The sequence below is a fragment of the Anguilla rostrata genome, chromosome 15 (assembly GCF_018555375.3).
Source record: "Anguilla rostrata isolate EN2019 chromosome 15, ASM1855537v3, whole genome shotgun sequence".
NCBI classification, from domain to species: domain Eukaryota; kingdom Metazoa; phylum Chordata; class Actinopteri; order Anguilliformes; family Anguillidae; genus Anguilla; species Anguilla rostrata.
In genome coordinates, this window is record NC_057947.1 from 1,366,270 (window position 1) to 1,393,788 (window position 27,519).

General features: G+C 41.9%; 2 long non-coding RNA genes across 2 annotated transcripts; one reads left to right on the forward strand and one right to left on the reverse strand.

Moving 5' to 3' along the window:
• Positions 1 to 6,133: 6,133 nt before the first annotated feature.
• On the forward strand, positions 6,134 to 11,469 carry LOC135240544 (uncharacterized). The gene is made up of 3 exons (XR_010325711.1): positions 6,134 to 6,256; positions 7,025 to 7,071; positions 9,299 to 11,469. It is a non-coding gene; the product is annotated as an uncharacterized LOC135240544 (long non-coding RNA).
• On the reverse strand, positions 11,248 to 14,198 carry LOC135240545 (uncharacterized). Its single transcript, XR_010325712.1, has 2 exons — positions 13,102 to 14,198; positions 11,248 to 11,944 (listed from the first exon to the last, which is right to left on the reverse strand). It is a non-coding gene; the product is annotated as an uncharacterized LOC135240545 (long non-coding RNA).
• Between the last annotated feature and the right edge of the window lie 13,321 nt (positions 14,199 to 27,519).

The window sequence follows — 27,519 nt, forward strand, 5'->3', positions numbered from 1 at the left end:
CAGCCATGCTTTAAATTCACCATCATCTGGATGCTGCTTGCACTCCCTCTCCCAGTCAGTTACGCAACCACACGACGTGCCTGAAGTCTGGTGAAAATTTTTTGTGAATTACAAGACTTTTTTGTTTCAAACATAGCAGTACAGGCATATTGGAAGTGTAGTGTATCTTTTGTAACAGAAAATAAAATGTATAAATGCTGAATCAGCAAACACCAATATTAATCAGTTGTGAGTGTAATAATAATTAGTATTGTAACTCTTTATTAATTTCACACTGGACATTAGCCCAAAGACACCGTTTCTGTTCGCACTGACAAAGTCAGAATTCTGAGATTAAAGGCAGAATTCTGACTTTAATCTCAGAATTCTGACTTTATTCTCAGAATGCTGACTTTAAAGTCATAACTCAAAAAAAAATTGCACGTGGCCCTAATCCTCTTCCGTACTTATACACACAGGGCCAAGTGACTTGAGGAAATTGAGGAAATATTGGGTAGCATTGCTTTGGAATACATCTTATTTTACAATACATCTACATTTTGATATCAGTACTTTTAATGGCAGGTCGGGATTTTGGCAGTCTGAATGAATGAGTTATAGACGGTGAATGTCTTGTATGTGTGAGTAACTTGGCATTTTTGTACGTTGAAAACGTGTTTTTTATGAGATTATTTTATTCTGCTGGTAAAACCGGGCATTAACTCGCTGGCAGGGTATGTGTGTACATTTTGGTGGGAGAGTGTCCATCTGAACAACATGTGAGCTGCTTTTTAGATGCAGTGTTACATCGTTTAATTTAGTCACTCTTCTGTGGTTCCAGTCCCAAGTCATAGGCTGGATATTATACCACTGTAAAAAGGCATGCTGTGTGGATTAGCCTGATTCAGAGATCAATGTTCTGGCTCTAGCTCCTATCATCTAAAGGATAACATCATTTACAGGAGTTTTTCTTAGATAAGTATTCTAATAACTTTCAAATGCCCCCACTTATTACATTTTTTGTGCAGTTTATATTACTCCACAAGGTCTACCAAACATGTTGATAAGGGGTTTTAAAAGAAAAAATGGCTTAATACATCAGGCTTTTATTGTCATTGTTATTATCATTGTTACAATAATAAATGTAGCGCAATAATTAACCTGTTATATTCGCAACAGCTGCGAGGATAAAATGAATGGATGGATTATAGGGCAAGTACACGCAGAAAATGGGTGCAATGTGTGAAATTTTCAAAAGACACCACGCTTTTAAAAATCTAGTGTCTACCAGCAGTTAGTCGGTGGCAATAATCAGTTGTGGTGTTCTCATACAGCCACTAGATGGCAATGCAGTGTAAATTTAGTTGATGCCGTAGTAAAGTTGCATTGCTGGGAGATCGTGCCAGATGAACTGAAGTGTGGCACAGCTCGTACACGGCTCCGGCAGAGCTTCAGCTGTTAGCAGGTACAATATCACAGGTCTGACCAATAATATCATGACTGGTTAGATAAAACCTTCATGTTATTTTATATACTGGTGTATATATTTAAGTTGTTTGTGGCAGTTAGCTGCTTAGTTCCTCACTGGCTCCGCTAGCTATGTTGGGTCATGAAGTAACGTTAAGGTAGGTTGGGCTGGCTAGTAACTAGCTAACTCGTGCCTGTGAGTCGAAGCGAAAGCTGAACTTAGAAGAATGGCAACAAGTGTCAACTTGAGGGTCATGTTGTTTGATGAAAATGGTAAACAAATGATATTTGCAAAGTGAATAGTTATTATCAAATAATTGTGTTATGTAACTAGTTTTGTATTTTCAAAGAATGAACTAGCTGAGGTAACAGTAAACAGCTCAGAGCGAGCTGTCATCGCCATGGTAACCAATCGATCCTCCTAACGGCCACATTTTAAACAGCGTCGTCATGGTTACCGTCACGTTACTTTGGCGAGAGGTAAATAAAGAAAGAGAGCAATTTTGTATTGAATGTTGTTTCATTTCACTTTAAAGGATATTTTAAAATTAATATAAAAAACACTGACAGACTGTATAATTAGTTAAACTTAAATTGTTTGATAACTTGATGGTTACATGATTAGGAAGAAAATATTATGATAACAGTAATGTGTTTAGCTAATGGGTTCTACTTGTACATTTCCGCCAGTGTATTGCAAGCCCGGCGGGCCTAAGGATCGGGGATTATTATTATTATTTTTTAACGTATTTTTAAGATGTTTTTTAAACTACAGTTACAGTGGGGCGGCTTGGTTGGAAAGCTCACCATCGACATCTGTCGGTTAAAACGTGAACGCACTATAGGAAAACAGCGGGTCTGTGTTCTTTACCCTCATTGTGCCTAGAGTGAGGTTCAACACTTGATATCTTCCAACTATCACAAGCTGCCGGTACCTAGCAAGGCACCATTTATTTAGTAGGCTAACTAACCTCGTTACAAACTGTGTTATCACTTCATCTCGTCGGTAAGTACATTTTTTTTATATTCACTTAAGCAGTGTGTAGGTAACGTTAAACTAGTATCATTAATGTAACGTTCGATACATTGTAACATTACATGATGTAGTAATCGCCATCTAAATAACGACTTCACTTGTTTATTAATAACGTTAGCTTGGTGACATTGGTGTGCACGACAACGTGGTCATTTAGCTAACTTAGCTAGCTAGCCAAACAGTCAGTAACACAGATACATAGATATTTTGTTGTTGAAATGTGCCCAGCATTCCAAGGCTGTACATTGTTGTAAAATTTCGTAGCCAATAAGTGGGCAGTGTTGTGCATATCCCGTTCTTACAGCTCGTTTCCAGCCCAAACCACTGCAAAGAGAGCCAACTTCTTTTTTTGTCAGTGACATTTCCTTCTGACATCAACGACGACAATCGCAAACACAACATTTATTTTGCCTTTTTGTATAGCTATTTCCATGGATAATATCGCATTTATTATTATTATTTATTTGTAAAAACATTTACTTCGTATCCAGGGAGATAGACAACTATTTACATGACATGTGTAGCCATTTCGTAATACGATCGCATTTCAGGCTAGAAAATAACCCGTTAATCCAGAGAAATTGCTGAGTCATCTTAGAATCTTTATCGCAACAGAATGTATCAAGGCTGGTAGCCCGGATCAAATTTGTTGTGACAGCTGCTGTGCAAAACAAACACCTGAGAGAGGCTGCCTGCGTGCGTGCCTCCCCCAAGGCGTTATGTCATTGTTTTTCAATGCGCAGCTGTCGTAAAAACATGTTGGCTTCGATAAGCAGAATCGGTAAGCTCGGAGCCATACGATTCCAATGAATAGGACAACTTCCCTATTCCCATTCCTATTTAAATGTGCCCAGCATTCCAAGGCTTGTTGTAAGATTCAGTAGCCAATCAGGACTTGAATACAAGTTTTTTGTGGAGTGCAAAATTTTTATTTTATTTATTTTGTTGTTGTTGAAAACACAGCATTCCAAGTCTGTACATTGTTGTCAGATTCTTTGTAAGACTATGCTATGCTGTAAATAGTTGTTGATTTTTTTAAATGTGTGTTGAATAAATGACTTATTTATAACAACATTCACATTACATAGTTATATTTTCAAATATTCAGTCAGCTTTAGCACTGACTTAATGTAGGGCCCTATGGAATCTGTGTTATAGCTTTTTTAAATTCTTAATTCCGCGATTCCGTCCGTGATTCTGTTATCATAGAAACAATAGGGCCCTACCTTAACACTAGCAGCGCTGTGACGGTTCAGTTTGACCCAAACTGAGATATTTCGGAGTTTAGGATTTTTTTTCATTTAGTTACTAGCAAGCTACATCATCCGCATTCACTGACTTTTCCTAAATATTTGTTATTTACGTACCAGCGTAGTAGGAATGTCAAAGTCACGTTGAAAATGTTAAAAACACCTTATTTCACTTCGTGTGTTGTTATAACAGTGTTGTTAGAATTACGGCCGTCTTCAACTAAGGAGTCAGTTTTCCTTCACCACACCAGGAGGCGAAAGATCACTTTTAATCGCGGTGGACAGGCTGTTGCATTTATTGTACAAGTTTATTTATTTTGTTATTAGAAATATTTGTTTATGTTTATTTTGAAGATAAATATATAATGTTTTAAATATGTGATCTTAAAATATGTTTATAGGCTATTGCGTTCGTTTTGTGATCATTTGTTTATGCCTATGCCTTTCCCTTGTGTTCTGAAATCATAGCCCTACATTTTATTTTTACAGTTATTATGCAACTGGAAATTTCTAAATAAAGTTTAAAATAAAATTGATCCGTCTTCAAATGCAAAAAACAAATTTGTTTGTTGTTGCCATCAGTCTGTCGTCCGCGCGGCCCGTCAAAAAAGGCTTGGCGCGGCCCGCGCCCGTCAAAATGCTTGCCACCGGGCCTAACAACTTTTCTGGGGGAAACCCTGTTAACAGTTATATTTATCTATTCATAGTGATGAATATTGAGCGTCTTTGAAATGTATAGATGTTTATGAACTGAAGAACATGTCAGGTGAGGTAAAGTGCACCACAAAAATGCTGTTTTTTGTGTTTGCAGATTAAATTAATATGTTTGCAAATCAGATAAGTTGATCACATGGAAAGGGTTATTAGAGCCCAGTAATTTCCTTAGACTTTTGTGGACTAATCAGAATACATTATGAACTTAATTTACACACACCCCTCCCTGTTTTTGTGTGCACATCTCAGGAATGCGTAGGTACATATGTATCAACTGCCAAGGTGCTCAGTGTCACACCTGTGAATTTGTGTGTGGTCTCTCCACAGGCTGGGTTGGTGTAATCTCACAGAGGATTGCTGTGATGTTCTGGCCAGAGTCCTGCGTTCTCCTCACTCAGAGCTGAGAGATCTGGAGCTCAGAGACAACGAGCTGCAGGATTCAGGAGTGAGAGTGCTCTCTGCTGGACTGGAGGACCCACACTGTAAACTGCAGAGACTGGGGTGAGTACAAACACACGCCCCTTCAATAAATAAGGGCTACAATATGACTAAATACAAAACTGATGTAATTGTTTCTAATGTGAAAACAGACACTCCACAGAACTGAAACAGCATGTTCCTGTTCTTCCTCTTGGTAGAATTCGACTCTACCCAAATGAATGAAGAAAATGAATTAGTCCTGTTTACTGAACTGTAGTGGGGTTTAAACTCAAATGTGTTTGATAATGACTCATTCCACATTCACATTATTTTAGTTTGACACACACAGCCCTGTTAGTTTATATTATATTACCTTACATTTATTTGGCAGACGCTTTTATCCAAAACACAGGTCCGATAAGATACAATACTTTGTACAGTTATTCATAGCCATGAACACATTAAGTCCAGTTCACACAGTGAACATTACTCTGACCTAACCTATGCTAAGTCAAACTAGGAGGCATTACAAGCAACAACATCTAGACAGTGATACAAGGCACAATAAGTGCTGGATGGAGGTACATGTAACATGAGTGGCACAGGAGGTACATGTGTAGAAATAGGGGGGTTTAAGTGATAGAAATGATCTACAGAGTGGTGATAGTTAGTTAGTCCAGGTATAGTCTGAAGAGATGCATCTTCAGACCACGGCAGAGGATGGGTAGTGAGGGAGAGGTTCGTAGAGGAACAGGGAGTTCGTTCCACCACTGGAGAGCTAGGGTGGAGAAGCTCTGTGGTATAGACAAGATAGAACCCTTTACCCGGATGGCAGGGAGTGCAAGGCAGTGGTCAAGTGGGCGTATAGGATTTAATCATGTGCTGCAAGTAGACGAGAGCCATCCTGTTGGCTGCAGTGTAGGTGAGGGTCAGGACTTTGAACCTGAACCTGGCAGCGACTGGTAGCCAGTGGAGTGAGCTCAGCAGGGGAGTGACGTGGGAGAACTTGGGAAGGTTGAAGACAATTAATGTGTGTAAGGTGTGTAACACACTGCTATGTGTTTGACACACACAGCCCTGTTAGTTTATATTAATGTGCTGTAAGGTGTGTAACACACTGCTATGTGTTTCACACAGCCCTGTTAGTTTATATTAATGTGTGTAGTTGTACACACGGCTGTTTGACACACAAGTCCTGTTAGTATATTAATGGTGTAAGGTGTGTGTCTTCTGTCTGAGGCTGTCAGCTTGAATCCGAGAGCTGGATTCTGGCTTCAGCTCAGTGTTCAAACCCCTCACACCTGAGAGAGCTGGACCTGAGATACAATCACCCAGGAGACTCAGGAGTGAGAGTGCTGTCTGCTGCTAAACTGGACACACTCACACTGCTGTAAGTACAGAGAGTTTCCACACTGTACCTTACACACACACACGCACACACACTCACAAATCGGGTTGGGGGGGCATGGAGGGCACTGTACAAACCAGCATTACCCAAGAGGGTTGGGGATCTACAGTGGAGGGTGCTGCGCGGGATCACTGCAGTAAATAGTTTTATTTCTGTGATGAACCCGGCAGGATCCCACCATTGTCCATTCTGTATGGAGAGAGAAACTGTTTATCATTGTTTTTCGGGGTGTGCCAGACTTCAACCTCTCTTTTCCTTTTAGGGAAGTTTATTTTGGTTACTGGGGAACATTTGCAAGTAAGATTTTTATCCTTGGTGTCCCATACAAACAAAGACAGATAAGGGCCACCTCATTCATTTCATTTTGGGGTGAAAATTAAAATTAAATTCTAGTGTGGAAAATATGATTGGTGGAGGGGACAGGCAAGATGTGGTTGTTGTAGTTAGGGGTTTGATCAGGGACACAATGATGGTGGAGTTTCAGTATTACAAAGCAATGGAGAACCTGAGTGTGTTTCAGAGTGTGTGTGTTATAAGGGTGTTTTATGTTCAGTGGAGGGAGGGGAGCTAGTTTTGCACATGGAACAGAGTGAGGGAATGGAATTTGTGACAGATTTGTGTTTTTTTCCGTGTGATCTTGGTTTTGTGTTTTATTGTGTATTTGTTTTTATTTATGTGATGTCATTGGTGTGTTGAGAGTGGAAATACAGGATGGTTAAAATTAAGAATTCTGTTCTGCTGTTCTTACAGTGTGGACCATGGAGGAAAGAACAGGACCAAACCAGGACCCAGGAAATGTGAGTGTGTATCGACACAGAACACTTTACACACATAAACATACAAACAAAAACACACATGTACACATTACATTACATTTACTTGGCAGACGCTTTTATCCAAAGCGACGTACAAAAAGTGCATTTCATGGTAATAGACAACTGCTAAACACAGGTTCAGTAAGGTACAATACTTATTTTGTACAGCTATTTCTAGCCAAGAACACAGTTGACACAGTGAACACTATTCTGACCTAACCTCTGCAAAGCCAACTAGGCAGAAGAATAAGCTACAGTATTAGGACAAATACAAATTACCACAAAAGTGCTGGGATGGGGCAACATGTAACAAGCGTCATGAAAGGGGGTTTTTAAAAAAAAAAAAAAAAAAAAATTTTTTATAAAAGAGTGAAATACAGCGTGGGTGGTGGTTAGTCTAGGTATAGTCTGAAGAGATGAGTCTTCAGGCCACGGCGGAAGATGGGTAGTGAGGGGGAGGTTCGGAGAGAGACGGGGAGTTCGTTCCACCATTGGGGAGCTAGGGTGGAGAAGCTCTGTGATCCCTTTGGGCGGGTGGGCGGGGTTACAAGGCGCCCTGCTGCTGCAGAGCGGAGTGGTCGAGCAGGCACATAGAATCGAGTCATGTCCTGCAAATAGATGGGGGCTGTCCTGTTGGAAGCAGTGTAGGCAAGGGTCAGGGCTTTGAACCGGATCCTGGCGGCGACCGGTAGCCAGTGGAGTGATCGCAGCAGAGGAGTGACGTGGGAGAATTTGGGAAGGTTGTAGATGAGTCGGGCAGCGGCATTCTGAATCATCTGTAGTGGCTGTATGGCACAAGCTGGCAGGCTTGCAAGGAGAGAGTTGCAGTAATCAAGGCGAGAGGTCACCGTAGCCTGGACGAGCAGCTGGGTGGAGTGCGTCGTCAGGTATGGTCGAATCCTTCTGATGTTGTACAGAAGGAATCTGCAGGACCGTGATGTTGCCTTGATGTGCTCCTTGAGGTCCAATTGGTCATCCAGGACCACCCCCAAGCTCTTGGCAGAGTGAGAGGCAGTCACTGTGGTGCCATCAACCGTGATTGAGAGCTCACGAAGTAAGGAGGTTTTGCACAGGAAGAAGAGCAGCTCAGTTTTGTTGAGGTGGCTGGCCATCCAGGTGGAGATCAGCCAGGCAGGAAGAGATCTTATCATTGACCTGTGTGGCCGAGGGGGGGAAAGAAAAGAAAAGTTGTGTGTCATCTGCATAACAATGATAGGAGAAGCCATGTGAATTAATAACTGAACCAAGAGATCTGATGTATAAGGCGAACAGCAGAGAACCCAGTACAGATCCCTGCGGCACTCCCGTAACAAGTGGATGAGAAGGCAGACCCCTTCCAGGTGACCTGGTAGGTCCTATCTGCAAGATAGGAAGTGAACCAAGACAGGGCAATCCCGGCAATTCCCATCCCAGCCAAGGTGGAGAGGAGTATTTTATGGTTGACCGTGTCGAAAGCTGCAGACAGGTCAAGAAAGATCAGGACAGAGGAGAGGCGTGAGGCTCTTGCAGTGGCAAGTGCCTCCGTCACAGCTAGGAGCGCAGTCTCTGTTGAGTGCCCAGATCGGAAGCCAGACTGGTGAGGGTCTAGCAGGTTGTTCTGATGGAGAAAAGAGGTTAGTTGTTTAAGAACTGCTCGTTCAAGGGTTTTGGACAGAAAGGGTAGAAGCGATACGGGTCGATAATTTGTTACATCGGAGGGGTCTGAGGTGGATTTTTTGAGAAGTGGGGTAACACGAGCCATCTTAAAATCAGAGGGAACATGACCGGAGGAGAGAGAGGAATTAACAATGGAGGACAGATAGGGAAGGGAACTCGCTGGAAATGGATTGGAGAACTTTAGATGGGATGGGGTCAAGTGGACAGGTGGTTGCACGATGAGAGGTGATGAGTTGTAATACATCGGAGTCCTCCATCTCAAAGGAGGTCAGTGTGGCTGTGGGTTTGTCCCGGGGGGTTGGGGGGCTTACTAGATGGGCGAAGGAGTTCCGGATTGTAGCCACCTTTCCTTCAAAGGCGGCCAGAAAGTCATCTGCGGAGAGGGAAGAGGGAGGTGGGGGTGGAGGAGGAATGAGGAGGGAAGAGAAGGTGGAGAATAGTTTGCGTGGAGACACACACACAGAGGTACTATGACAGCTTTCTCTCTCTCACACACATAATGAAGTGAATATTAATAATGATAATTAATCTCATTAATGTCTCTGGTGTGCAGACGGCTTTCAGTTCACACTGGATCCAAACACAGCGCGCAGAAAGCTGTCTCTGTCTGAGGGGAACAGTAGGGTGACACACACCGGGGAGAAAAAGGCCATATCCTGATCATCCAGAGAGATTTGAGTACTGGTCACAGGTTGTGTGCAGAGAGAGTGTGTGTGAGCGCTGTTACTGGGAGGCTGAGTTCAGTCTGTCTGAGTGGGGGGATGGGTTGATATAGCAGTGACAGATAAAGGAATCGGCAGGAAAGGACGAGAATGTGTGTTTGGAGGGAATAAAAACTCCTGGAGTCTGAGGTGCTATGAACTCAGTGACTCTGATAAACTCAGTTACTCTGATGAACTCAGATTCTCTGTCTGGCACAATAGTAACCCAACAGACATACCTGACCCCCCCTCCCCCTTCCGCAGAGCAGGAGTGTGTGACGATGGTGATGATGATGATGATGGTAGAGGAGTGTGTGTGTACAGGGTAGGAGTGTGTGTGGACCATCCGGCCGGCACTCTGTCCTTCTACAGCATCTCTGACTCTGTCACACTGACCGTCCTGCACAGATTCCACACACACTTCACTCAACACACACCCCTCTGTGCTGGATTTTATGTGTGGAGATCCTCAGTGTCCCTCTGCTAACTGGAGTAGACACACACACACAAACACACATGCGCGCACACACAAACATGCACACACACACACACATACGCATGTGCACACACACACTCATATACACATACACACACACACCACACTCATATACCCACTCACACACTACACACACTCATACACACACACACACACTCAGATACACATAGATGCACCCACACCTACACACATGCATGCACACACACACACTCATACACACACATACACACCACACTCATATACCCACGCACACACACACACACCACACACACTCATATACACATACACACACACTTGTTTTTATTCAGTCATGGGGACGCAAGTACTGACAGTGACTTGTGGGGACTCCCTGTTCCACACGTCACAGAGTTTAAAAAAATCAAGCATGTTCTAATGCTGTTTCTAAGTACAAATACCACTTGAAATTTTCAGTAGGACCTAAATAAAGCAAATTGACATTTCGCTGCCTCCTGGAGACTAGAAATTTCAGGTATAAAATCATACTGAGGACCATCTGAAACACTGTGTTTTCAGGGATAACATCATACCGAGGACAATCTGAAACACTGTGATTTCAGGTATAAAAATCATACAGAGGACAATCTGAAACACTGTGTTTTCAGGTAAAACATCATACCGAGGACAATCTGAAACACTGTGATTTCAGGTATAAAAATCATACAGAGGACCATCTGAAACAATGTTTTCAGGTATAAAATCATACCGAGGACCATCTGAAACAGAAAATGTTTGGTCTTGTTATCCTATACACATGGGTGTATTCATTTTAAAATTGATCTTACAATACCAAAGGTAACAACTGACAACTGTTGTAATACTGTACATTTAAACAGATACAGAACTTTGTACATTTTAGAGAACTGCACTTCAGTACACTAATAAAATTATGTGACCGAGGCACCAAATACTGTCATTTAAATGATTCCAAAACCTTCCACAAATCCCAAAACTACAAAACTTTAAAATTCTGGAAAGGATCCACACAGACATTGTATACAGAAAAAATAAAGCCTCCATGTTGCTTGCTGTTTATACTTTTGTGCATGTAAAACTGTAGCTCCTTAGGAATTTTTTCCCTATGGATGTCTACATTACCTATTAGAAATGTTTGAAGGCATATCTCAGAAAACCTATTCTAGTAAATTATCCTATTCTCCTAATAGCAAAAATAGCTGGTTGGAGGACTAGCCGTTTAACTGTGAATCTATAAACAGGTGCACAATACACACATGACCTTCTGTATATACATAAGGGATTAAAAAATGAAAACATCAGGAGCAAAAATGTCTGGAAATAATTTATTTATTTCCCCCAAAAAGGAACATTAACAAGTGTAACCCAAAGGTACATTACACATGTAGAACATGTAAATGCTAGTACATGTAGCATTTCTGAAAAGGAGCAGTGCATGTAACAGGACTGAAACAAAATAGGCGTACATTCTCAAATACCCCCTCTCTGTTTCTGGAGATCTCAAATGAATGTACTTAATGTACCAACATTAAACCAATGTTACACTTAACACTAGCTCTTCAGGATAGAAACCAACCAATTGTTAAATGTAACTCAAAATTGCTAAAGACAATGTCATAGCACGCAACACGTTGAACTTGTTACCTTCTCAAACGTTCAATGTTCAAAATAAATACACCGACTTTGGTGTCTTAGGATTTAATCTTTTCTCTGTAATGCCGTTATGCGGTTTTTAATGTAGAATTTAACAGCTAGCCAATTTCTATCCTTAAGAGATAGTGGCTCAGCCTTGATGCAAGCCTTGCATGCATTCTTTCCTGGGACCCGATATGTTTGGATGAAGTGCATCAAGTGTTTTTCCACAGCGCAGACTTCCGGTCTGACCCAGCTCTTCCTTTTCTTCTGCACTCCTTTACCTAAGTAAAGATATTTAAGTTATTTGAAAGAAAACAACTCAAATCAAAAATATGTATTCTTGTAAACCGAGACATTACCTTTAGAAGGGGGCCTCACTTTTCTCCCCTTTTCTGCTTGGCGTTGAGACTGTTCCGCTGTTTGCAGAAGACACCCTGTAGTCTGGTCCTGAGATGCTGCCATTGTGAGAAAGTGTTTGGTAAAGAGTAAGATGAAGATACTCCACACTACTAACATATGAGGATATTACATTTTCATCAGTGGGCTAGCTGAAAGGTAGCGCACTCATTCTTACCATTTCTTATTAGTGAGCTCGCTGAAAGTTATTCTTACTGCTACTTATTCTTCCTCTACTTATTTCCAAATTTTGGTATCCAACTACTTCCACATACTTTGAACTAGGAACTCTGTTTAAATTGACTGTGTAGCGGCTTCAGGGCATGTGCTTGTTCTTAAAATTTTAAATTATTGTAAATATACAAAAGATATTTAACTTTTAATGTGCAAATCTTACCCATAGAAATGAATGGTGGAATGTTCGGGTGAACTACATTGGACTGTTGCATCAACAGCTGATTTCACAAATCACTCTGAGAGTCTCATCTACCTCCGTAATATTCATAACTTAGTTATTACACTATCACTCATTAGCTGTCTCTGAAACTGCATACTTCATTATTTCAACTAGGCATAGCTTGTACACAGCCATTCCAGAGTCCAAACCAGAGTATGGTAGCATGGGGCATGCATGAACTACTCGGATTCATACATCGTTTGGCCAAAACTTCCCTTTTAAGAAAACGGCCATTGGCAATTTCCACTGTAATTACGGACACCTGCTTGGTCCTTAACATATGAAGTGACAAGTGTCTTGAGCTATAACATCGTTCATATTCTTATTCATATTCTTGTATGTACTGGAAGTATAACTGGAGTGAAAATATGATTGTAAACCCCTTTGTGTGATATAAAAAGGCAATATGATCAAATTGAAGTTCCTAGCCATACCTGGCTAAATGCTGCTCATGTTCCTGTCCATACTAGACAACATATAGCAAACTACTTAGCTATACTGTTAACTATAATTCTAGGTAGTGACCTAACATTATTCCTCTGGTTCACTTACCAACTAGAATGGGAATATTATGAACATTTTCCCAACAGTTACAGGAAAGGTTGAAGATTATGAATCAAATGTAGCTAATGCATCTCAGTACTGCCCAAAATTGTCAGTGCTCCATACTTGTATACTCTAAAGCACATACTCTGAAGCATGCACTGGAGTGTGCCCTCGAGAGCATGGGAGTATAAAGCATAGAAGCAGTGCCTGAAATGGTCTGGTACTCACCGATACTGAGTACCGGCACTTCTGATTTGTGTCGACATGAGTACCCTTACTTCTTATTGTGTATTACAATACTCTTGCCACGGCATTACACCTCATGTCATGCAACTGCTGAATTACGGTACTGGCACCTTTTTTGGTCCAATTCAGGCACTGCATAGAAGTATGTGGTTTGAGACACAACTACTGTCTTTTTCATTTTTGACTCTCAGCAACCCAATGTTGACACCCTATTAAACACCTAAGCTACCACCTGGCAACCATCTAGCAACACCACAGCAACCGCCTAGTACCCCTATCAACACCCTAGCAACCACCTAGCAACACTTCACAAACCACCTAACAACCACTTAGTAACCCATAGCAACCACTTAGTGGCCCTCATTTATCAAAAGAACGTAGAAACTCGTGCAGATCCGACCACAAATATCATCTTACGCTAGGGTTCAGGTGTGATTCATGAAACTTCCGTATCTCGCCTATCACAGCGTAAGAACAATCGGGCATTGATAAATGTCGCGGCAGATACCACGCCCCTATATATTCTCAATTTAGAGGCCTCGCCTCTAGAGTTTACGACACGGAGATGCGTAATACGGCCAAGAAGAGACACTTCTCCGACCTAGAAATTGAGTTTAGTAAGGGATAATGTAGGCTACAGCGAGCCGATCATAATTGCGAAATAAACTTATGACAGGCTCGCGGTACATGATCCTGCTTATTACACGACTACTTACTAAATAAATCAATAATTTGAAACAAAATATTGATTTAAAAGATGATTTTATTGATTTAAAAATAATAGCCTATTTCGTTAGATTCGAACTTCGCAACGGTCTGTTTTTCATAGCAGCGGTGATAATTCAGAAATTCAGACTGGACGAAGGGCTTCCTCCAGGTGGTCGTACACATAGTCATCACGTCATCGTTGAACACGTGCTTCACATCACTGATCTTACTGCTGCTGCGCTATGGATCCTACGCAGCTGCGTTACTGCCACCGCGCTCCTACTGCTGCTACTACTGGCTCCTCCGGTAGGCCTATGCAACGAGTGAGGATTCATTTACACTGACGGTAGTATATTTCCCCCGGTTAGTTCAAATCTCGGCGCTCGAGGGGAAATACCGACAAGCTGTCGGTACACATCGTAATATCAGCCTAATATCATACCACACATAGCATGGTTTATTTATTAATAATTCATCTAACTATTGGCCTCAGGGGAACGTCCAACATGCTGTTAACCACTGATCCACGTAAAAAATAGATGGCCTCAAGCCGAAAGGTGGTCGTACACAGTCATCACATCAGCCGGAGACACTTATTAATAGCACATCGGCATATGGTTGTTTTGGGGTTTGGCTGCTGGCCTCCCGGCCTTATCCACGCGGGCTGCGTGGTTGGCGGGAGAGCTCCAGAACAGAGCCATACCGCCAAACATAACTGTATTGCCTTTATTGTCAATAAAGTTCTACTTTGAAGACAGTGGTCCTGACAGAAATGGAGCATCGCGTAGTTCTGGCAGGCCACGAGAGTCAAGCGCTTCAGCTGAATCAGCTGATGGCTCAGCTGAGTGATGTTCGCGTATCACAGTACATTCACTAACAGGGCGGTCTACTTAAACAGCCTCCTTCTACTCATTCGGCTGCTCCTCCTGCATGCAAGCGCTGCACGTTGCTTCGTAAAACTCCTCCACCACCCCAGCTCCATCCCCATGCGTCAAGAATTTGCATTTCTCCATCCCTATGTGTTAAGAAATTGCATTGCTCCATCCCTATGTGTTAAGAACTTGCTTTGCTGCTGGATCTGTTCTGTGTGTACCCCTCTAGGGGGGTTTGGCTGCTGGCCTCCCGGCCTTATCCACGCAGGCTGTGTGGTTGGCGGGAGAGCTCCAGAACAGAGCCATACCGCCAAACATAACTGTATTGCCTTTATTGTCAATAAAGTTCTACTTTGATGACAGTGGTCCTGACAGAAGTCCTATATTTTAACATATTCCACCAATTTCACAAACATGTACTTTCAGTAGGTAACTTCTATGGGGAGCTCATGTCAACAGCAGCACGTTCAATAGCAAGCTAGCTCTAAAATACATCTGAACAAGAAGAATTGATGGTAGCCACATTATAATAAATCTTGAGCAGAATCCAAGCCTATATAGCTATTTTTATAAATAAAGGCTAAGCTACCTTTTCCTTGCTGTTTGTATTTAAGGTTAGCTAGCTCAAAATTGCTGGCATTTTAGACATCCCATCTGCAACTGGCTAGCTAGCCACTTGTAGCTAGCTAAATGTAGCTAGCTAGAAAGCTACCATGCATTTTAATTTGTTATAACTTATAACATATTTTTCGGATTGCACAAGCACATAACTCGTAGCTACTAGCTACATTTACTCTAAAAGTAGCTTACACTACCTCTGGTTCACATTCCTCATCACTGTTTACATCAAGTGTAAGAATCAGCTCTGGCCTGTCCACAGCATTCTTTATAACATGTCTCTGATACATCCTGGCAGCTGTTCTCAGATGAGGTTCTGTCTTTCTCTCTGAAAACATCGACAAATATTAGCAATGAAAACACATTTCATCAAAGGGACTGCTTCATGCTGAAATCAGTGAGAAGATGAAACTCATGACACCACCTGTCATTGGTTTGGCTCTGAAAATGTGCAGAAGAATGCAGAGAATGGTGCTGCTGTGTGATGAGGCTCGGATGGAGACACCTTCAGTGGCCGGCTCTGCTGATGGGCAGTGACTGGCTGAGGAGCCACTAGGCCCTGATGTTGAGGCGCTGTCCTGCCCTTCAGCGTGGCTCTCTGACCCTGCTGCTTCTCTTCTTCCTGTCTTACACTGCCACTGTCATCAGACCTCACTCTGTCTCTCTCATACAACCCAATGTGCCCACTAACAGCACATTAAAGGCTCTGACATTTTCACAAGATGTGGACATTTCATGTTCACTTGTGTTAAATTTAAATACCGTTCCAAGCTATTATTCTACCTGTGTATGTAGGTATGAACAAGTATGAAGACCCTCACTGTCAAATACATTGTATTTTGCTTACCACAAAATGCATTCATTCATATTTAAGGTATATTTATTCTTAGAATAGCAGCCAAAACATTTCAGTAGTGTCATATTTAAAAGGCCACTTTCTTTTCACATACATAATCATGCACTTGTTGTCACAAGTTCCCCCTGTTGACCACCAGAGGCCATATGTTTCCCTTTTCCTTGTGTTTTGTGTGGGCCAAGTGACTTGAAAGAATTGAGGAAATATTGGGTAGCATTGCTTTGGAATACATCTTATGTAATTTTGGTGAGGCAAGATAGCCTATATTGTTTGTAATACCGTAACTTGGCGTCATTTTGATATCAATACTTTTAATGGCAGGCCTGGATTTTGTCAGTCTGAATGAATGAGTTATAGATGGGGTATGTCTTGTATGTTGAGTAACTTGGCATTTTTGTACGTTGAAATGTGTTTTTTACGAGATATCATTTCCTTTGCAAAGCGTTTTATTATGCGAGTGAGAAATGCGAAGTGACCCTGTAACAAATGGTTGTGGATTATGGCTATCCATGTGTGAATTTATACATCTGATCTGAATTTATACGTCTGATGAGCGTGTACCATTTGGCAGTTTTGGTTTGCTATATATGTAAAACATTGGCTGTGACAAAGGGTGCGGTGGCATAAGTGTAAACGCGTCAGAAATGCAGGTGAAATATGGCCAGTGTATGTACTCACGGATTTGACGGCCATCCAACGACCCTTGCGCTGAAGCAGAGCGTGCGGCTCTGTTGGCCAAGGCTGCTACGTTGCAAGAGAAGCACGCTCTAGAAAAACATCAAGAGCAACTTGATCAGCAAAAGGAAGAAATTAGGAAAAGAAGAAAGACGCTAGAGATTCAAACTGAATTGGCAGCCAACACAGCGAAAATGAACTACCTCAAAAATGCCGAAACTTCTGTTGATGGGAATTGTATAGCAAATGAAATACAATCAGATGCAATGAATGCATATTATGATGCAACACTGGAGAAACAATCACCGTTGGTTGGCATAAGTGGACCAGATATACGGCCTAAACAGGGTGTACAGTTTCCTGTCTTGCTTAGTGAAGATACCTCTAAGCCTTCTGCTCATACTAGCAGCACTGCCCAAACACAGTCTCAGCATAGCACTCTCCAGAGTACTTTCACACAGGCCACTTAACATACATCGCAGGCAAGGGACCAAGGCACTCTTCTAACAAGCCCCCATCAGGAGTCTGTAAATCTTTTTAGCATACTTAAAAAGCAGAATGAATTGACAAACATTCTTGTAAAACAGCAGATTATTTCTACTTTACCAAAAGGAAACATCTCAGTTTTTGATGGAGACATTCTGCAGTATAAATCTTTCATCCACTGTTTTGAACACATGATTGAAAGAAAAACAGGCGATAACCAAGACCGGCTACATTTTCTTATTCAATACACCAAAGGACAAGCTCAGGAGCTTGTTAGAAGCTGTCAACATATGAATCCAAACAGAGGCTATCAGAAAGCAAAGACATTATTGAAGGAGCACTTTGGAAATGAATACAGAATTTCTTGTGCCTATATGGAGAAAGCCCTTAGTTGGGCTACTATCAAATCTGAGGACTCAAAGGCTTTACGGGACTTTGCATTGTTCCTTAGAACTTGTTGTAATGCCATGGAAGAACTGGAGTACATGGAAGAATTTGATACAGTTTCCAATATGAGGAACATTGTTCTTAAGCTCCCATATAAGCTCAGAGAAAAGTGGCGCGTGAAGGCGTGTGAGCTGCAATGTACTAGTAGAGTCAGAACAGTCAATCTGGTCTCTTTCATTGAGAGACAAGCTAATATAATTTCAGACCCAATATATGGCAATATTCAGGATTTGAGCTCTGCCAAGGTAAAGCCTAAAATAACAGTGAATCCCAAATCAAAAGGAACCTTTGCCACCAATGTTAATGTGAAATCACACCAGGAACCTAGAGGCCCAGATATCTTATGCCTGTTCTGCAAAGGGTATCATGAACTGAAATTATGCTCTGAATTTGGAAATAAAATACACAGGGAAAAGATAGCATTCCTAAGACAAAATGGAGTCTGTTTTGGATGTTTAATGAAGGCTGGGCATGTGAGCAAAGACTGCACAGAGTGTCTTAGTTGCTCCATATGCAAGAAAAACCATCCTAGTGTACTACATATCAAGGCAGAACCGTCAGCGAAAGCCCCAGTGAGTAGTGCGCAGGTGTCGCTCAGAGCTGGTGAGAATTCTGGGGCCGGTGACAAAGAGAGTAGCACAGAGTGCATGCTTTCCATTGTGCCAGTTCAGGTAAAACACTCAAAAGGAAGCAAAGTAATACATACGTATGCATTTCTTGACCCTGGTAGTTCTGCAACCTTCTGCACAAAGAGCCTCATTAGTAAATTGAACATCACAGGGAGAAAAACCAACATCTTGCTCCGAACTATGTCCCAGGAGAAGCCTGTGAGCTCAGACGTCATCACAGGGTTAGAGGTCTCTGCTATAGATGAAAACAACTTCATTGCATTACCAGAGGTATACACTCAGAGAAGCATGCCAGTAGACACATATAGCATTCCCACCAATGATGATCTCTCTTGATTTCCTTACCTTACTGAGGTGAACATTCTTAGAATCAAAGCCAACGTGGAATTGTTGATTGGCAGCAATGTTCCAAAGGCTCTAGAACCATGGGAAGTAGTCAACAGCCAAAGAGATGGGCCATACGCAGTTAAAACTATTGGGCTGGGTTGTCAATGGTCCTCTAAATGGAAGTTGCATGAATAGCTATCCTAAAGTCACGGCAAACAGAACTTCTGTTATAAACCTGGAAGAGCTGTTGTTGCAGCAGTATAACCATGACTTCAACGAAAGCTCACAGGACAAAGTTGAAATGTCCCTGGAGGACAAGAAATTCATGACTATAGCAGAAAACTCAGTCAACTTGCTAGATGGACATTATACTTTGAACTTACCTTTTAGGAGAAAAGACTTGGTTATGCCAGATAACCACCAGGTGGCAGAGCAGCGTCTTTCTAGTCTAAAAAAGAAGTTCCAAAAGAATGAATGATTCAAAACTGAATACACAGAATTCCTCACAGAAGTCATCAACAAAGGACATGCAGAGGTGGTGCCACAGGATGAATTGAAAAGATCTGATGGTAAAGTCAGCTACATCCCACACCACGGTGTATACCACCCCAAGAAATGTACCATAAGGGTTGTCTTTGATTGTGGTGCAACTTTTCGTGGCACATCTTTAAATTCTGAACTCTTGCAAGGTCCAGATCTGACAAGCTCTCTTTTTGGTGTTCTTACGAGATTCCGACAAGAGCCTGTTGCATTGATGACAGATATTCAGACAATGTTTCATCAGGTCAGAGTGTCAAAATCTGATGTTGACTTCTTAAGATTTCTGTGGTGGCCTAATGGTGATGTTAGTAAGCCTCCAGTTGACCACCGCATGTTGGTGCACCTTTTTGGAGCGGTATCGTCTCCAAGTTGTGCAAACTTTGCACTAAGGCAGACAGCTAGAGACAACAAGAGCATGTTCCATCCCAAGGTAATAAGCACTATTGAGAACAATTTTTATGTTGATGACTGCTTGAAGTCCCTCCCATCTGAACAGGAAGCAGTAGAGCTGGACAAAGAGCTTACATCTCTCTGTCAAAAAGGAGGATTCCATCTCACCAAATGGATGAGCAACAGTCGAACTGTACTCGCGCATATTCCAAAGGAGGACAGAGCTCATGACGTCAGGGAATTGGACCTAGACAGAGACAAACTGCCAATAGAAAGAGCACTTGGATTATTATGGAGTGTTGAGGATGACATGTTTAAGTTCAACATCATTGTGAAAGATAAACCCCACACTCGACGAAACATGCTATCCATAGTGAGCTCAATCTATGACCCGCTTGGTTTCTTGTGCCCTCTTACTCTACCTGTAAAGTTGCTTCTTAGGGAGCTCTGCAGGAGCAAATATGACTGGGACAGCAGAATACCTCAAGCTGCATCAGACAAATGGAGAAGATGGATCGATCATCTTGATGTGTTGGAGAACTTCCAAGTGGCTCGTTGCGTGAAACCATCTGGATTTAGACCACTCAAACAAACTGAGCTACATCACTTTTCCGATGCCAGTGATCATGGGTAAGGCACAGTAAATTACCTCAGATTGTCTGCAGTCAATCATATGGTACATGTATCCTTCATGCTTGGTAAAGCAAGAGTGGCTCCTCTAAAACAGATGACCATCCCTCGCATGGAACTGGCAGCAGCAGTGCTGGCGGTTAAAGTTGACAAGATGCTGAGAAAGGAGGTGGAGTTAAAGCTCAGTCAGTCAACCTTTTGGACCGACAGTCAATCTGTTTTGAAGTACATAGCAAATGAGCAAACAAGATTTCACACTTTTGTGGCCAACAGAATCTCTCATAAGGGAAAACACAGATGTATCACAATGGAGGTACATCAGAACCAAACTGAATTCAGCTGACATGGCATCAAGAGGTGTGAGTGCAAGCACATTGGTAGGGAGGGCAAAACGAAGCTTTAGAATGTCGCCAGCAGTGTATGCGCGTGAGCTTGACAATACATTTCTCACAGAAAAGGTCGTTTGTTACCTTTTTTTAGTTCATTACAGTGGTGATAGAAGTTACTAGAATTAAGTGGTACTGTGCTGTTAGCCTTTATTGATCGCTGTACAAGGTTAATGTGAAGTAGCTAGCACAATCTGACAGTACTAACCCATAAAAATGTACTTTGAATGGTACTTGGTCAATCAAACAGTAAATGTGAAAAACATTCAATTATAGTCAGCAGCACCGAAATTTTCTGTCACACCCTCAATAGTGTGACCCAGTAGAAGTCCCAGTAGAAGATTGAATTTTTAAAATTTTTTAAATCTTTAAAAGTTATATATTTTCTGAAACCTTATTTATTCCGCTTGGCCGTAGTGAGTGAAACTAGGCGATCTGAGCATATAGTTGCTATGTAAATTACGTCAGAAGGATTCAGCCTTGTTGTTTGCTACCTAAACTTCACAGCACGCTCAAATCCCTTAGCATGCTTGTAGCATGAAGTGTCTACTTTCAAAATCCATTTAAACCATTCACAAATGACTTGGGACTTTGAAGTTATAAGTCGGGATGTATCAAGTGTCCAGTGAAAATACTGACCTGGCTATCAGTCAGAATTCTGAGAGAACCAACTGCCATAAATGACCGCGTAAAATCAACCAGTAAGAGTTATGATGTCACTGGTTCAGAACCCCATAAATGTAAACAGTCGAATGTTCAGTGAAATCTATCGGTTTTCGGTGCCGTGGGAGTCCCGATCTTATCATTGATGGAATTTTGGGAAAGTGCGAGCTAAAAGGCCACAAAAACAGCCAATATATCACATTAATATCCCATATATGTACGATCGCTGTTCACAATACGTTAATTTAAGGCTAAACTGGTATTTTAATCACAATACTTATGTTAATTTCCGGAAATACATTTTTCGATTGTCCTCCCTAACATTGGTCAAGTGCAAGGAATGGATCCAGAGACCAGAGTTTCTGTGGAGGACAGAAGAGGAATGGCCTCAAATCCCCATGGAGTCCCTCTCACTCTCTCAGGTGAAAAGGAGCACCGCTGTGTTCAGTGTTGTCATAAAAGATAAAGAAAAGGAAAACCCAACAAACAAGCTACTGGAACACTTTTCTAGTTGGCACAAATTAAAAAGGACGTTGGAAGCAAGTTCAGTACCTAGCTGACTTGTTTTGGAAAAGATGGACTCGAGAGTATTTACCATTATTACAAGAGAGACAGAAATGGTTCACTGTAAAAAGAGGATTCCAGAAAGGGGATGTCGTAATGGTGGTCGACAGCACAGCTCCTCGTGGATCCTGGCCTCTTGGAAAGATACTCAAAGTCCAGCCTGACTCTAAAGGACTAACAAGAGCTGTTACACCCAAAACTAAGACTGGAGTCTTGGAAAGACCAGTGACAAAGCTCTGCCTGCTTCTTGAAGGCTCAGAGGTCACTGAATGAAGATTGACCTGCTTGGCAAGACATAAAGATAAGTACCACATTGTACATTCACTCTCATTTCTTGATTTTTCTTTAATGTTTAGAATACATGTTTAGAACGGCTCCTTATATAGTATTTCTGTTTGTAATTGTTGCATAGGCACACAATTAGGGGCCGGTGTGTAGGAGCCATTATGTTGGTTTATAGTAATTATAATAAGAACCCCAAAAAACTATTGTGGCATTTATTTATTCTGTTCTACATTTAAGTTGAAGTTATAAAGGAATTTAGTATGCATTTGTTATTTATTGTTTAGTGTGCATTAATCATTTTATGAGTGTGTCCCTCTATAGGTGAAGGGGGAATAAATTATATTTAAGATGGTGTGGTGACGCGGGCCGGCGGGAGTAGACGGGTGCGAGCAGAAACGGTCATTGACCGTGTTTTGCACAACCAAAGTGGACCTGTGGAAGCTGGAAAAGTTTAAATGGACTTTAATATTGTTTTTGTTTATTATTGCAGTTTTATGTTCATTTAATTTGTAAATAAATTTAACAAGAGCAACAACAATAATAAGTTTTTATTTCAATTGCGACACGCGTCAGACAACTGCACCCAACTCCCAGTGAAGTGGATAAAAGTGGGAAAACGTTTACTGGAACATAGGAAACAAAAGGACAGAAACTGAACCTATTTTTACCACTACACAGACGGTACGTCATAATGCAGTGTATACGTTCGGTGAACGGCGGGTAGATATGGTGCAAAAACAATAATTGAGAAGTAGTAGACAGTTTGTAGTGAGGGTAAATGCAGGTTAAAGAAACGTGTTCCTAGCTGGGCTTGAATCTAAGACCCCGTGTTTCCAAGACTGTAACCTTTCTCACTAGGCCACAGCACATTTTTACATTTTTACAATACAACCACCTCATTAGTAGGCTACAATGTTCAAATGCTTATTGCTAGACATGCAGATCACAAAATAAAGTCAAAATGTTTGCAATCCTGCGCTGGCACTTCCAACAACATCACCCAGGTGGGTAGCATTGCAACACAATTCATAATTAAAATTGAATTTGCCTCTTATGCATTTTCACTATTAAAATGGAGCATTGTGTAGTTCTGGCAGGCCACGAGAGTCAAGCGCTCCGGCTGAATCAGCTGATGGCTCAGCTGAGTGATGTTCGCCTATCACAGTACATTCACTTAACAGGGCGGTCTACTTAAACAGCCTCCATCTACTCATTCGGCTGCTCCTCCTGCATGCAAGCTGCTGCACGTTGCTTTGTAAATCGGCGCTTCTTCCTGCAGTCCAGCTACGGCATGCTGCCAGTCCAAACCATGTCTGCTCGCTACATGTTCGCTGCTAGTCTCGCTATTTATTTGCATCCTTACCTCTAAGTTCTATAGCTGCAGCAGGCAGGCGATCCATTTGGGGCCAGCCACGAAAAGCGTTGTTTTAAGCGACAATATTCCAGATATTGAGGTTACCGGTGCACTGTCTTCATCGCTAACTGGCCAGGGAGCTTCATTCAAAAAGTGCTGCTTTGCGGCCGCCGCCGCCACCCCTCCATGGAGGACGCCATGTTCAAGCCTGGAAGCTGCTGCCACGTCCATATCTGCTAGCTGCAGATTCTAGCTGGGTAATGTCATCAACCTTATTTAAATTCTGCTGAGCTCTGAGTCTAGCGGTAAACGCATAATATACACAGTGTTGCCAACTATTTTCTATGGAAAGTAGCTATGGCCTCCTCTAAAAGTCGCTAAATTGAGAACACCGAATATACATATTTGATTGTGGGGACGTCTCACAGAGGGGCTGGTTTCAGGAATCGCAAGTCTTTCGCTAAAAGCGGAAACGTTCCAACATATGCGGGCACAAGTTAATGGCATGCTTATTGTTGAGTTTCTCACCATCAGAGTCAACGCTAAATGCTCTCACTGCTAAAAAATTCCTGGCGTGAATGCTTTCGGCTACATTCCGGAACGCAGTAGAATTGGGTCATAGGCTACAATCGTTTTTACGCAAATTTGGGATTCATGCACGTAAATCTAAGCGGAAATATCTGAATTGGGAAATGCCAAAGTTCTCACGCTTGGCTGAGATGGAAGAGTAGGCGTATCTATAAAGAATCTTTGTTCATTGTGAACAGCTAATGGATTATGGGCAGTTGCCACTACGCAGCTACTAGATAGCCCCCATGTCTCACACATGTATTTGTAGGCTAATGGCCTACTTCCTGGTGTAAACAGTTATTCCGGGAGGATTGGGCTGCGAGATGGCCAGTTAAGCTCTGGCTGTTATAGGTTTGGCAGATTGAACATGAGCGGCATGTCGTGTTACCGGCAAGTAGGCTACAGCCAATGTTGTAAAATGCAAACCAGCTTTTGGCTTTCAACTTCAGAACCAGATAAAGTTTCCTCCACTGATTCACGATTTGCGCTTAAAAAGCCGGTTCCCTATCGGGACCCAATCATCGCGACAGAAAAATGAAAACATTAAATTCAAATTGGTGTTAAATCTGCGAGGATACATGCGAGGATGCAATTTGGTTGGCTATCTAATTTAGCTGTCAAATCACGATGCTGAATGTTTAGGGATTGCATTTTAATGAGACAAATTAGGCTTAATGTTGACTCGTCCAACTGGTTCTCCAAATATTGTACTGTTGCAAGACGCGAATGCGTACGTTCCGCATTCATAAGCGTATCATTGTATTCCATGACACTTAAACGGGCGTTTAGGCTTATCACAGCGGAGAAGGGATTTGATGTAGCCTTCTCCACGTCACTGCTCTGACTTCACCGTAGTTTGATGCTCGTCACAATCAACACCCTGAGCCGATCAGAGGAGGATGGGTTCCCCTTTGAGCCTGGTTCCTTCCGGGGTTCCTTCCTATCTGCCACAGGGAGTTTTCCTTGCCACTATCGCCTTAGGCTTGCTCCTGTGGAGGTTCAGGCCAGGGTTGTCTGTAAGTGCATTGTGACAACTGCCGTAAAATACGCTATACAAATAAATTTGATTGATTGAAGCCAAGGCCATACACATAGGCATAGCCTTGAGCATTACAAATAGTATTTTAATTTTACTCTTGCTTCCGGGGAAATGCCAAAAAGCTTGGTACTCATAGCCACTGACCCACAATGTTAGAACGGCCTCGAGCTGACCGGATGAAGGGCTCTTCCAGTAGTCGATTGACGTTTCACATAAACCGAAAGTTTCCACCCAAAGTACCCGGAACTTTCAGTCCCAGGAACTACTTTTCAAGGAACTAAAAGGTTCCTTCAGCCCATTGTCTGCGTTTAAAGACCCGCGAAGATTAGGCAAATTAGTCCACTGACATATGAAAAAGCGACGTAGTCGTCGGTCCATCTGTCGTATGATTTCTTCTGTAACCCCATACCACCTAAGTACATTTTCCAATAACCGGGACAGCCCGGAGGGGTTTATTCCACTTATACAAAGGGTTACCAACAATGACTATATATGGTTACTTTAGTATTTATTGATTTTTATCGACTTAATCGCCTGAAATTGAAATATTTTTCCACGGGTGTTTGGGCATATTATTTTACCGTTGTCAAGCAAAACTCTCGCTGGTAGTTCGACTTGGACAGTTGTTATGCAACAAATAAGATATAACAGGCCAGTATGCAGATTGTAACTGTTTTATATATCCTCTCAAACACAATCATTATGTTTTCATGCGAACATTCACGTATCCCAAATAATGAATAATAAACCCCTAAACGGGTAACTGAGGAAGAAGGAGTATATAAGGAAAATAAAGGAACAGGGAAATGAGAAATGAAAAATAAACAACTTTGAACCGAAGCTGAGAAAAAGAAAATGTCTTTTCAAAAAACAAACAGAAGATGTTCTGAGGCCAACTAAAACCAGGGGGAAAACTGGTTAGTAAGAGGCAGAAAGGTTTGTGCCCCGAACGTGACACAATAATCCCTTAAAACTGCCAACCTCAGAATCGGGAAAAATACTGTCCGAATACCTTTTTCCCCAAAAACAAACTAAAGTCTGAATTCTTTTAAAATTCCTTGGTTCCTAAGATCCTTACACCTTGCTCAGAAACGCAACAGGGAACTGGCTAGAGCAAAACACGTTACACTCAAGCACCGTTCCACTGCCTACTGACGCTTTAAATACCCAGCCCCAGGTGTGGCTGGTAATCAGCGGAAGATGTGAGCAACCAACAGGTGAACCAGATCAGAGGTAATCCTGCAGGAATGCAAGGAATGTTAGAGCAGGAACAATCATCCCACAGGAACCAAAAATAACGATTAGCCGAGTGGCTAATCTGCAAGCTCGAACGAATCGTCCCCACACACCAAAATAACGATTAGCCGAGTGGCTAATCGAAATGCTAACCACTGAGCCGGTGCAGGCACAGAAAAATGATCTACCCTGCACAGAAACCGTGACACTCATCGTCAATTCCATATAGGGTAATCGCAAAATGACAAGAATAAATAGAATGAAAACTCGGATTTGCGTGAAAATTTAAATTAATATTGCAGTGGCACAGCCACCGTTTGCTTTCCTTCAAAGTTGCTAGCGAAGCAACGAAGTGTGCCCTCCAGATGCGAACCATGCACCATAAATTAGTCCCTAGTCTTCCTGGTCTTTTTGTGGAATTGAAGAATGGCAAAGTAATATTATGGCAGTCTGAAAAAGCAAAAGGGACGATTGCTAGAATTAACTTGTTATTTTACCCTGACAAAAAGTGCGGAAGGTGATTTCCAGTTTGCTTTTACTGTATCCTCAATGTAAATTACGCAGAACTACCGCATACCTCACATAACTGTATCAAACGTTTTGAGTGGAGCCCGACCGATATATCGGTTTGGCCGATATATTGGCCATTATTTGACTTTTCTGACGACATCGGGATCGGCAGTTATGCAGCCGATGTGTCCCGATTTTTAAATAAGTATAATAAACAAAAAAACATTGATTATTTATCTGTAGCTACTTGTCTGTTCGAACGTTGTAATTGCTATTTACTAGAATTATCCAGTAGAAGGAGCTCTAATACAAGTGTGAACTACACCTGCTGACGTGATACTTCTGTAAAGACGTTTGTCACTCGTGCCTCATCCAGTATTCTCCACTGCAAGACTTGTCTGCACAGATTCGATTGCCGCAATAAAGGTATGTATATTTAGTGAATGTGTTTATACGACCACTATGTTTATCAATCCTCATTATCAAGTGACCGAGCTAGCTAACATATTTCGTTCACT